The sequence below is a fragment of the Pteropus alecto genome, unplaced genomic scaffold, assembly GCF_000325575.1.
Source record: "Pteropus alecto unplaced genomic scaffold, ASM32557v1 scaffold146, whole genome shotgun sequence".
Classification (NCBI taxonomy): Eukaryota; Metazoa; Chordata; class Mammalia; order Chiroptera; family Pteropodidae; genus Pteropus; species Pteropus alecto.
Window position 1 is genome coordinate 27,688,051 of NW_006442107.1, and position 13,277 is coordinate 27,701,327.

A 13,277-nucleotide genomic window follows, 5' to 3' on the forward strand; every position below is an offset into this window, starting at 1 on the left:
AGAAATACAGGTATCAATCAACTTATTTAAAATTACCCTCTGACTTTCTGAGGATATACTACTGCCTTAGTCTGCTCAGGCTGCCATAACAAAGTGCCATAGACTAGTGGCCTATAAACAATAGAATGTTATTTCTCACAGTTCTGGAAGCTGGAAGTCTGAGATCAGGTCAGGTCAGGTCAGGTCAGTTTCTGGGTTGCAGGTGCCGACTTATCACATCTTCACATGGTAGAAAGAGAGAGCTCTGGGTCTTTTTTATAAGGGCACTAACTCCATTCATGAGGGCTCCACCCCCTGATCTAACAACCTGCCAAAGGCTCCACCTCCTAATATCGTCACCTTATGGATTAGGGTTTTAACATATGAATTTGGGGGTGTGGAACAGAACATTCAGTCCATACAACTATGATATTTCAAAGATGCCATCATAAGCAACATCTTTTTAAAAAGAAGAGAACTACAACATTGAGCCGAGGTGTTGGCCTTCACCTATCCCTAATTTTCTCCCCTAGGGTTACCAGACAAACCCAGGTCCAACTAAATCCCTTCTTGGGGACATACTTTGCTCCTACACTTACAGAATCTTGCTCTAAGTCACACTTGAATATCCCCTCCCCCACTCTTCATATGCTGGTCATTCTCAGCCTTCCAGCCTCAGCTCAATGGCCCTTCCTCAGAGACTTTAACTGATAACCTTTTCTAACCTTGCTTATCTTCTGTAATTGTCTGTGTTTGCTTGTCATTTCTCTCCCTGCTGGGCCGTATGCTTCATTAGAGTAGGACTTGGTCTATTTTGTTACTACTGTGCCCCTAGCAGATGGCACCATACCTGGCACTTAGTAGATGTTTATTATAGATTGAATAGAATGATTTTTCTCTCTGCCATGTGAGGACAGCAAGAAGGCAACTATCTGAAAATCAGGAAGAGGGTTCTCACCAGAACTCAACCATGCTGGCACCCTGATCTTGACTTTCAGCCTCCCAAACTGTGAGAAATAAATGTCTGTTGTTTAAGCCACCCAGTCTATGGTATTCTGTAATAGCAACCTGAACTGACTAAGACAGTGCTCGATTAATATTTATTAATTCAATAAACAAACTTCTAAAAATCTATACTGATAAAATAGGATAAAACAGTGGCTTGTTGCTCACATGTTGGAAGACAGATTTTAAAAAGAATTAAACTTCAATTTCAAAAGTTCCTTTCATGCTCAAATTTGCAGGAGCATGGCAATAATTCTCCACAAAGCAAAATGCATCTGTATCTCTCCCACATGCAGAATTTTATTTGAAAAGACTGCTAAAGGCTCTAATGTCTTCCAAATTTAGTGCACTTTTAATGAAATGTTTTCTTGTTTCATTTAATTGGAAAAAGCCAAAAAATGGCAGGCCGATCAACGAACAGCAGTGATATTTCTTTTAAACAGCATCATAAATTGCCTTGGCTTTAGAGAACCACACATATGTGAGGGATTTGGTTAGAGGCTGATGAAAGTGGGAGGGAAAGCATAAAGCAGAGAGATGATATGTATAAACGTGTGTGTTCTCAGTGTGATATATGTGTGCAAACGTGTTAAAAGATAGAGTTGGCTTATTCAACCTTGGATCATGTATTTTAGGAGAGCTGGATAGAAACATTTGGAGGACACTGAAATACAGTAAAACCCCTTATCCCTAGTTTCACTTTCCGTGGTTTTAGAAAATATTAAATGGAAAATTCCAGAAATAAACAATTCATAGGTTTTAAATTGCATATCATTGTGAGCGCCTAACGTCATCTCATCACATTGGTATTGTGTCATCTCACACCATCACAAGAGGAAGAGTGAGTACAGTACAATAAGATATTTTGAGAGAGAGATCACATTTACATAACTTTTGTTACAGTATAGTGTTCTTGCTTTTCTATTTTATTATTAGTTATCTTTTTAATTTATATCTGCCTAATTTATAAATTAAACTTTTTCATAGGCATGTACCTATAGAAAAAACATAGTATATATAGTGTTCAGTACTATCTGCAGTTCTAGGAATCTAAAGGGGGTCTTGGAATGTATCCTCTCCTGATATGGGGGAACTACTGTAATAATTACAGGAGTCAAGGGAAAATTTTAATCCACATTTCCCAAGAGGGAAAGCAATGCAACTATTTAAGGAAAAAAAAACATAGGAGCTGAATTTATAGAAGCCCCTTAAAAGAGTTAAAAATCAAGCATATAGAATAATAACAGTAGGAAATATGCAATTTAATTAAAGCTAGAAAAAAATGGCAGAAAGTAGGTTCTCAATTAAATAAAAGGGAAGATTGAGGAAGAAAGATTTCCTAAATGTGCAGAAACTATAATTATGGAATGTGGACGAATAGAAAATTTATTATACTTTCACAATTATATGAATAACATAAATTTTTGATTAAAATAATATGTAACATAGAAACTCTAGGAGTTTAAATTTAAAATAGTTACAATGAAATAAGTATTTGTGAGCTAAATATATTTTATCTTTTAGTATATAATAGAAATATAATTTTATGTGGATATTCCCAGTTCATTTTCATTCACTGATTAATCCTTATGTCAGTTCAATGAAGTCAGTGGGTTAATTTGCATTTGGTATACATTGATGCAGAAACTAATAACTAACTGAGCAAGCTGCGTGACTTGCCCACAGATACTCAGTTAATCACAATGGAACTAGTTGGGAAAAGAACATAAACTCCTGACTCACTGTGTAGCCTTTTCTGGTTGTGAAACTTTTCTTCTTCCTGTTTACATCTTCAGGTTAACTGACATATATTGTATACCTGGATGTGTCCTAACCATGGCACAAGGCAGAGAAAAATAAGGCCTGGTATCTTTTTGGTTTGCCCGACCAACATTCATATCTTGGGGTTTGGATGTTGGACAGCCACCGAATGACACATGCCTACTGTAGGGCCAGACTTTAAGTAGAAGTTATAAAGTGAAGACAAACATTTTGCACCTTAAAAATTGCTCTATATTAGAAGTTGGTGCTAATATATGTTAGTTCTAGATACTGACCAAGATAAACAGTGTCTCTACCTCAACCATATCATTTAGCATTTCATGTTTGGACATTTTACAAGTCATTTGCAAAAGAAATTGATTTTTTAACACAGTAATAAAGATCATTTAAATACATATTAAATCACATTTTTACCTAAAATATTTCTTATAAGTATTCATATGGAAATTACTTCTAACTTCTGTGGCTTCTCTGAGTGAGGGAATAATTTATTGGGTAATAACATGAACATAGTGTTAAAAAGTGCTTTACATGTATATTAACTCCATCCTCACAACAACTCTCAGAGGTAGGCATTATCATTATTTCCATGTTGCAGATGAAAAACAGATGCCTTGAACCTCAAGTAACTTGCTTAAGATCACACATCTAGCAGGCTGGCTCCAGAGGCCTGGTTCCAGAGGCTGTGTCATCAGCCACCACATTATATAGGCCCAATTAGCACATGGGAGAAAGTGACTATCGTACACATTCAACTTTATATACTGCTTTTGCAAAATTAAGTTTTTCCCATACATTGTTTTCTGCCCTGCTCCACTACATGTTATAAGTCAGGGAAACAATGTCATTTCAATCATTAGGAGTTCAGAAACAGGAAACTTCTTTAATATCTGTATGAATCAATGTAAACAGAAGAAGTCATGAAAAAGGAATGAGATTGAGAGAGAGAGAGAGAGAGAGAGAGAGAATATCTTTTCAAACTTCTTAAGGTCCAAGAAAGGCATTGTTAAGTCAGCTAATTTCTTTTACTTTTCAACCATAAAGGTATTTTTTAATTTCTTGAGATATAATAGTCTTTTCTATTTCTAACATTTCACAATAGTACAAAGAAACAAAGTGACATAACAAAAATGAAAGAACACATCAAGTCTGAATTTTAAATAAGAAAAAAAAGCATAGGAACTTTTAAAGGTAAATGTTAAATAGATCACTACTGAACATCTATCCTTTCATTACGTAAATCAGAAACTCTAGAGAATGTAATCGAGTTAAGTTATGCTCATCACACCACAGAGCAACCATTCAGAAACATCTCATTTTATGTCCTTCTTGCTCCTAATTTTTCCTGACATCCTATGTTCAAATTTCCTTCCATGAAGTATATTTCTGTGTGTTTCCCTGTAGTGTCCCATTGTTGCTTGTCCTTATGGTCTCTCCCTCACTCTGAATCTTGTGCTTCATTTCCTTTCAGAACTTTGCTACTCAGTTCTTGCTTCACTGAATTTCAGTCATGTGTGTTGTGTAGTGTTGTTGTTGTTGTTGTTCTGGAGTTTCTAGTCTGGGTCAGGTGGAGAAATTCTCTTGACAACTGGCCGAGTGAGGTGATCTTTATGTCAAGAGATTATTTGGGTGGGGTCCTCACCACTATTTATCAGCAATCAGTTGGCTCTGCAGCATGGCTGGAATCCTTAAAGACCCTGCTCCCCTAGAACTTGTTTCCTACCAATGACCTCAGATTGAGCACTGGGGGTCTTTGTTAAAATAAAGTGTGTTTTTCAAAAGGGATTAGTATTTTCCAGTAGGAGTCCCATCACTTGGCTTGAAGGATGCTGAAGAAATGGAGCTCAGAAGAAATGGAGCTCAGGATGTCATGAGGGGGCGGATTCTTGGAATAGGTGGTCTGTGGGGCAAGACAAATCTGACAAGAGCATTGAAGCCCAAGGGGCAGGAAGTTTGATCTGCCAAGAACCATCTTCAGGTGAGTGGGCTCCAGGAGGCAGAATGTGCAAAAGGAAGGTGTGGAATACAAAATGGAAGAATAACAAAGATAAGTCTCTAGCCTGATTAACTGCTCCAGGCTAACTCTGATTAGTTACACTATACCAGGAACTGTTATTATTAGAGAAATAGATAGTAACATTCTTCCCCTGCCTCCCCATCAAACTCCAGAAAAACGGTAAAACTCACTTCATAGAAAGAAGTTTTCTTGTGTAAAGTGAATGGAGAAATTTGTTAGGCAACCCATTGCTTTAATTATTCCAATACTTGATCCTATATATTTATTTGCCTAAAACTTAACTCTAGTTGTCACAACAAACCAAAATGAAGCGGGAAGTAGGACTTGCAATCATATTTTGTAAACAGTTGCCATCTAGGAAAGACTCCTCAAAAATAAGACTCTTGACCCAATTCTTACCTTCTATTTTATCCCCTCCCACTCTTCCTTTTTCCTTAAGAGTCAAAGCTTTCATTCACCTGAAATGATTCAGAAATAATACTAGACTTTTCAGGGAGGGTCATGGGAAGTTGTTTTTTTCCATGGCAGTACAACAGAGAAAATCAGTAGGTTTTTGAGGCAAATAACATTTCCATCCACAATTCCAATCACGGACGTTGTTGTCTTTACATGAATTTATCTCACAAAAGTGAAGACCAGTGCCTCAGTGCAGCCAGGAAGAGAAAGTAACTGGGATAAGGCACTGAGAGACCTGGGTTCCACTCTTTTCATACTTACTTGTCACATGACCTTGAGCAGAGGGCTTCACCTCCTTGAGTGTTAGTTTGCCCATCTATAACCTGAGCCTGAATTGCCTTATCGACCGTATGCATTACTTTATGTACACCAAGTGTCATCCAAACTAGGGAGCACTCAAAAACATATTTTACACAAAAATAAAAGTTTCAGTAAAATTTTTAGGTATCCTAAATAAGAAAATTCCATAAAAATAAATTTCTGATTCCATATACTTCAAATGATTTCTGTTCTTCAGAGGGGGACAGAGGCCTTTCCAACTTTCATAATATGTTTTTATTTGGCCTTTGAAAAGTTACCCTCAAGGGAACAAGGCAGAGAGTAACGGAGGGAAATGGGAAGAGAAGCCCCTTACTATACACTTCCTATGTTCTAGGCTCTTTCTTGAATATTTCTTACATGAATTAACTCATTGAATCCTCACACAATTTCCATGTGTGAGACACTGCAATGCCCTTATCCTGATTGTCCAGTGGCTTAGGTTGGGGCCCAACTTTACACAGTCAGAAAATGGTGAGTTTGAACCCAATCTGTCTAGCTCTGTGATTCTGCCATGGACTGTGCTCAACTTGCTTGCTGACCTACAACAAGTGATAGCAGAGTCACTAGGGGAGGAAATTTATACACATAAAAGACTTATTTTTGTTCCAAATGGACTTTAATCAGTCAAACTTCTAGCACAAGACAAAGAACTTTTGATTGTGAGTAGCAAGACTCATTTGAATAGATTCACCTTAATGAGTGAATAAGAACCCACCTCCATTGCAATATTTAATAAGATAGTGTAGAATCTGATAAGATATCCCATAGATCACCTTCTGTTCCAGTCAAGAGTGGCAGGTCCAGATTTTTGGTCCAGGCTGGTGATTGACTCTATAAAGTATTTTCTGTGTTAACTTTCTTCAATTGTAAAGCATGAATTCATACTTAGAAAAGAAAGGAAATTATGACATTATTTAGCCTTCAGGGATAAAGATTTACTGAAGAGTTTATATATGTGTAAAGCAGAAGCCAGTGCTTCTATTCTGGCTTCCCTTGCACGGCTGTCATAGTACTAGTAGCCTCACATACACCGTCTCATGACCTTAAACTACCTCTTAAAAGGGCCTCCATTGTGGAAAAGTAGTCCATGAATTCCAGAATAAATAACAGATTTAAAAAGTTTGAGAATTATCAGCAGGTCTGGTTTAGTTCCTTCTTGCTGAAATAGGTAAAATGTGCAGATGGGCCGCCCATGGATGGCCCAGGGTTGGGTTGAACAGGAAGTATTTACTCAAGACCGTCTGAGCAGAGAGCAAATCTTGGTGGAAGGTAGCCAAGATCTAGCAAGGCAATACTGAGCATCCTGGGAAGGAGTCCAGAGAGAGCAGAGGTTCCGTCTGTGAGGAGGCAGGGAGAGAAAGGCCAGGCAGGGCTGAGGCTGGGCTTCACCAGGGCCGGCATGTTCTTAGGAGTGCTTATTTCAAGGGCAGCTAAGGCTGGAAGGAAAGGAGACTAAAAAGGATTGTACAGAGGCTTCCCAGGCAGCTGTAAAATGAGCAAGATAGACTGTGCAATGAGGCCAAGGGATGGACAGCAACAGGAAGCAGAAACAATTCTTGTATTCAGTAGGCTTAGTGCTCCCAAGAGAAAAACAATCAAACAACAAAATAGCAATCACAGCTTCGTTTGCATTCAGTTCTGTAAACATGTATTTAATGTCTACTCTGTGCAAGACATAGTGCTAGGTGCAAAGAGGAGTTAAATAACTCTAATAAAGTCATAAATGAAAGGACAGAAAGACAAACCAATAGCAAGGAAGGGAAAAACTTCATAACATAGATAAGTAACAAAGAATAGTTAGGATTTGGCTAGGTAACATGAAGGAAGAAGTGATTCCAGGGGCTGGAAAATGATGAGCCATGCTATGGAAAAAGGTCATGAGCCAAGGTCACGAAGTTTTTGAGTAGTGGAACAAGAAAAAGTACATTTTAGAGTATTGGTCTGGTTGTGTTCACCTGGATGGGAAGATGCTTTTCTTTCTTGTCGTAACCTAGGGCCTGGGCCGTTGTGAGTGCCAAATCTGAGTTTGTTGAGAGAATGAATGTCTTGTATGTACTAAATGTAATCTCCTTTCCTCCTTCATGCCACTGGGGATACAATAATTAACATGGTCCTCTCCCTTCTACTTCCCAGTTTTAAAATCTTCTTTGCTTTTCTACTTTCAGATTCATTGCCTACCTTTCTCCCCTTCTTTTCTTTTTTTTTGGTCTGTTTGGCATCTAAGGAAGAAGCACAGGAAATGGAATAGAAAGCAGCAGAGCCCAGGGCAGCCTGCTGATTCCTGTCCAGCAAGATGGATGGCAGTCACTGCAATTATCACCTATCATTTCCTCTACATAATGTTCCCAGGAAGATGCCAGAATTATTTTTGCCAAGCTTTACAATATAGCATGCCTTCAAGCTCATACTACTGCATTAATTACATTTTCCAAAGTAGGATAATTTAGTTATTGGAAAAACCACATATTATCAGAAAAAGAATGTTGTACCTTCTTGTCTATTCATGGGCATCATTATTTTCTGACAATCTTTTTTTTTAACAATCAGGTAACTCAGTTTGAGTTAATGCTTCTTTATGATATGTGCTGTCAGAATGAATATTGCGAATTAAAAGCTTTATTCGTAAGAGTTAATGAAGTCCTATGGTAGAATTTTGAGGCTGACCAATATATATATTTTGCACAGCTAGAAAATAAACTCAAATTGGATATTTTATTTGATGACTAAATATAGTCACATTTAATTTTGCTTTCATACAAAAACATAGTAAAGCACAAAGACAGAAACTAACAAAACAAGAATCACCCACAATCCCAATTTGTAGATATGGTAGTTGTTAACACTTTGACATATGCCCCCTTTATATTTTTTCCTCTGCATTTATTTGTATGTATTTTTAAAAAGGAAATACACTTTCTTTTCCAAATAGGCAATATATCAATCAATATTGCTGCATAGCATTTCCACAGATTACTATAATTTTCTAAACTAATCTAATTTTAGCATTGAAATTATTTTTCATGTTTTTATAGTGTAAATGATATTGTAATGAACATTTTTTTTTCAAACATCTTAGTATATCACTCTATTTCCTTATGGTAAATTGTTTATAGAAGAATTTCCGTGTCTAGGGTAAACATTTTAAATGTTATCGATCCGTATATCTGCTTTATATTCCCTTTTACAAAACTTTTAGTTATGCTCTAACTTTAGGGAAACAATTCCAGGCCCAGGTAAACTGTGAAGCCCAAAACTTCTGCTTCGGATGCTTTCATATGTCTGCTCTTTCTCACATCAAAACCCAGGGGATTGGTTCCAGGACACCCCACCCACCCCTATGGTTACCAAAATACCTGGATGCTCAAGTCCCTTTACAAAATGGCATAGTATTCACATATAACCTACATACATCCTCTTCTCCCACTTCTTGCCCAGCCTTGGATCCCATGATTCAATTCTGTAATCACTTCCTTGCAAACCGCCCTTAACTCTATTTCTTTATTCTCTCTCCATTTACTCACCTGGCAAAACCCCAGTGTTTCATCATAACTATACTTGTGCAACTGAGTATTGTAGAAAGTTACTCAACTGTGTTGATGAATCTCATCTTAAATGAATGACACTCATTTCAAATGGGCCCATGACACTTCCTGGAAATCCTAAGACGTTTTTTGCTCTCTAAGATATTTATATCATACCTTTTTCTCTCTTCAACAACTAAACCGGTCCTCCATCTTCCTCCTGCATCTTCATTTTCAACTGATGACCGAGTCTCATAATTCATGAATAAGAAGGAAACAACTAGATAGGAACTTGCTCATCATCTCACCATTAACTACCTTCTTTATGCTCATATTTTCTGCCTTATGTTCCCTATTAAGGCAAGGGAAAGTGTCCCTCTCCAAGCAAAACCAAACCTCTACCTGTGCTCTGGATGTCCTCCCTTCTTGTCTACTCAAAGGCTTTGGTCTGCATCTTTCCGTTCTCCCTCTCCACTCAGTCAGGATCAGCAGGATCTTTTTATCTCTTATCTGTCATCCTAGAGAACTCACTCCTTTACTCCAAGTCCCCTTCAGCTACCATCTCATTTCTTTACTCCTCATTCAGAAGAACTACTTGAAATAATTATCTGTATTTTTTAAATTACAGATTTTTAAAAAAGTTAATAAATGTAATCTTTTAAAAAAAAACTTTGGAAAAACCATATATTAGAAAAAGAAGTTGTACCTTTTTGTCTATTCCATTTTTTTTCAAACCCACTCCTAGCCTTCTGTCACTGAAGATAAACTCAGTTGCCAACTTCCTCCTCATCTGCTACAGATGACCACTCCATTTAGGATGGACAAACATTCTTCTCTTTTGCCTCCCTGATATTCCCTGGTCCTCCTCTTAATTTCTAAGTCACTCCTTCCCAGTTGCCTTTGCTGGCTTCTCCTTGTCTTCGAGAACTCTAGAAATTCCAGTGAGCCAGTGTTCACTTTTCCTTACTTCCTTCTTTCCGGAGGTGGTTCTCTCTCAGAAGCCCACGGATGTCGGTAGCATCCGTAGTCCAGTGACTCTTAAACATCCATGTCTGCCATGATCTCTCCTCTGAGCCACAGACTTTGTCCGACTTCTTACCTGTCATATCCATTGGTGCGTCTGGTAGGTGTCTCAAAATTAACAAGTGCAATATGGGATGATTGATTTTTCTTTTTCTCCCCATTTTTTCCTATCTCAAGTAGTGATAACACCACCCTCGCAGTGGACAGGTAAAAAATATTGAAGTTATTCTTGATTCTTCTTTCTCTCATTTACTATATACAATGCATCAACAAAACTTTATTCTCAAGTTGTATTTCAAATCTGTTCCTCTCTCTCCATTTCTACTCCTAACTTTAACCGAAGCTGTCATCATCAGTTCTCTCCTGAACTAGTGGAAGAAAACTTAACTTCTTTTCCTTTTTTCATTTTTGTCCCTCCTCAATCTATACTCCACTAAGCACCCAGAGTGATTGATCTTTAGAAAAATTAATGAACTTATATTATTCCTATGCTTAGAATCCTCCACTGGGTTCCCGCTGGATTTTGCATAAATTTCAAACTTCTTACCTGCCTCTGTGTGACCCTTGCTTCACTTTTTGACCTTGCACCACACATCTTCTCAATCACTATGTTCCAGGCACCCTGGCCTATATTCTGTTGTTCAAACAGCATAAATGATAACAGAAAAAATGCAGACTTGCCCTAGGGCCTTTGCACTTGCTGAGCCCTCTACCTGGATCATCCTTTCTAAACCAGTTCAAACTCATTATTCATTGTCTTGTATGTCTTCACAGATCTTAACTCTAAAATTTTCAGTACATTACTCTAAGTAGATATGCAGTAAATATTTTTTAAATAAATGAATGATGCTGCTTAATAAAACTTGTTCTATTCTTTCATTTATCGAAGACAATAAAAAAAATTATTTATTTTTTTAATTATCTTTGATAAAGAATATGCTTGGGCATCTATCCAAAACTAAAGCAGGAGTAAAAGTTGAGAGAAATGTGAATAGAATTACAAGAAATATATTGGCTTTACTTCAGAGTCAGCCCTTTCAAATACTGTATTTGAGATTTTTTTCTGAGATGGTAATAAAATGATGATCTAGCTATTTTTTCCCTAGTCTACCTCCCACTGTTGACAAGGCAGAGCTCTGATTTCTCTGTCAAAGTGTGCTCTCTCTGCCCACTGAAGCCAAAATTTGTGAAGAACGAGCAAGAATGAAGCACATACTGGTCACATACCTTCTCTCTACACCTACTGCAGTTTTCTCGACAATCCAGTCTTATTCACACATGTAGCTCTCATGTATTTGATATTCTACATTTTAATTTGAGGGGTGTCACATTATAAGGTTCTAGGGCTTAGGACTTTAACAAATGAATTTTAGGTGATGCAATTCAGCCCATAACAAAGACAGATCAAATTCTGATGGATATCTTCTTTCTCCAGGAGCATTTATTTCAGCTCACTCTTGTGTAGACTTGTCTGCTTGTAGGATGCCTTCATGGAGCTGAGTGATTTCTAACAGTAATAACCCTTCCTGTCAGTCTCAAAATGGCTAAAACCCACCCACTCATCAAAGCTCGGAGAAAATGCTTCTACTTCTACCAGCCTTTTCTGAATCCTGTATTTCACCTTCTTCTTTATCTTTCTCTCACTATAGAGCAAGTATTGCATCCCTCCTCTGAACTCAGATAATATCATGTTGTCTGTTTTTTCCTTATGAACTTGTTGCTTGTATTAAAGTTCATCATATTCCAGTCATTGCATCAGTTAGATGTAAGCACCTTAAGGAAAAGTCTCTATCTGATTCATCTTTGTATTTTCGAAGTCTTTGCTCAATAAATATTACTTGAAGGAATAAGTGTGTGATAATAAAAATAGCCAGAGTCACATATATTTCATGACGGAAGTCAAGTGTTGAGAAGTTCCGAATATCTCTGATCAATAATTCTCATTTTAAGACATTATATGCTTAGCAAAACTTTTGCCAGCTACTCAAGGTGAGCACTTTGAATGTTTCAGTGGAACAGTCATAAAACAAATCTGTACCTTTATAGAGGCATATAAATACCGTTAGCAAGAGAGAATGTCATACTGTAACCGTGTGGAATTCTCAAGGGCTCCTCATGCAAGAGGTTCACAGCAGAAGTGAACTGGGTTAGAATTTTTTTCCAGTGACTTGCCTAATTTCTGCATAAAATACTTTTGAGGCTGGAGAAGTAAACACTTTCTGATTTTTTTTTTTCATTTCATTTTAAAGGGAGTTCCCAAAGTTTAACTCTTATTTTGAATGATATCTTTGTAACAAACTTCCTGTGTTGACAAAGAACACATGGCATTTCTGTAACTGTGGCTACCATAGAAATGAGGAGAAATTCCAAATATTTTACTATTTTAAGGTCTTTATGCAATTTTTTGAGAGTTCAATTCCTCTAATTTTTATCATGTGTGTATCTCTATAATATACAACTATAGTACAATGTAATATGATTATAATACAATAACATACAACTTTATCTCTATATAATATATAAATCTCTATGTAATATAAAAATATATATCTATATATAATACATAAATAATACAGTAATATACAATATATCTCTATATCATACCACTGTAATAAATATTTCAAGTAAAGTGTTTTTTTAACTTCTAGTCTCGACTTATTTTGCCTTAAATTATTTATTATCAAAGGTCTGAATACTTACAGAATATCTTCAGCTTCGTGGTGAAAAACTTTCTCCTTTACGTTTTGTATTATCAATATAGGGTGGAAATGGGAAAAACTGTCTCTGCATCTTTGCCTTACAGGAGATCAATCTGCTTCCACTTCATAAAAGTTGTTCAAATGTCATTGACTCAGATTCTAGCAGAACTAGGGACATCAAAATGTCTCTATTTTATAAAATAGAATGATTTTATCATGAGCATTTTTAAAGTACAAATAATTTTTTTACTACTCTAGCTAAAATAATTTATCATTATATTTTTATTTATAGCTTTTATATTTTTATTTTTTATTTTTCAATTACAGTTAACATTCAATGTTATTTTATATTAATTTCAAGTGTACAGCATAGTGGTTAGACATTTATATAATTTATGAAGTGATCCCTCCAATTAAACTAGTGCCCACCTGGCACTACATAGTTATTACCATGTTATTGATTATATTCCCTAG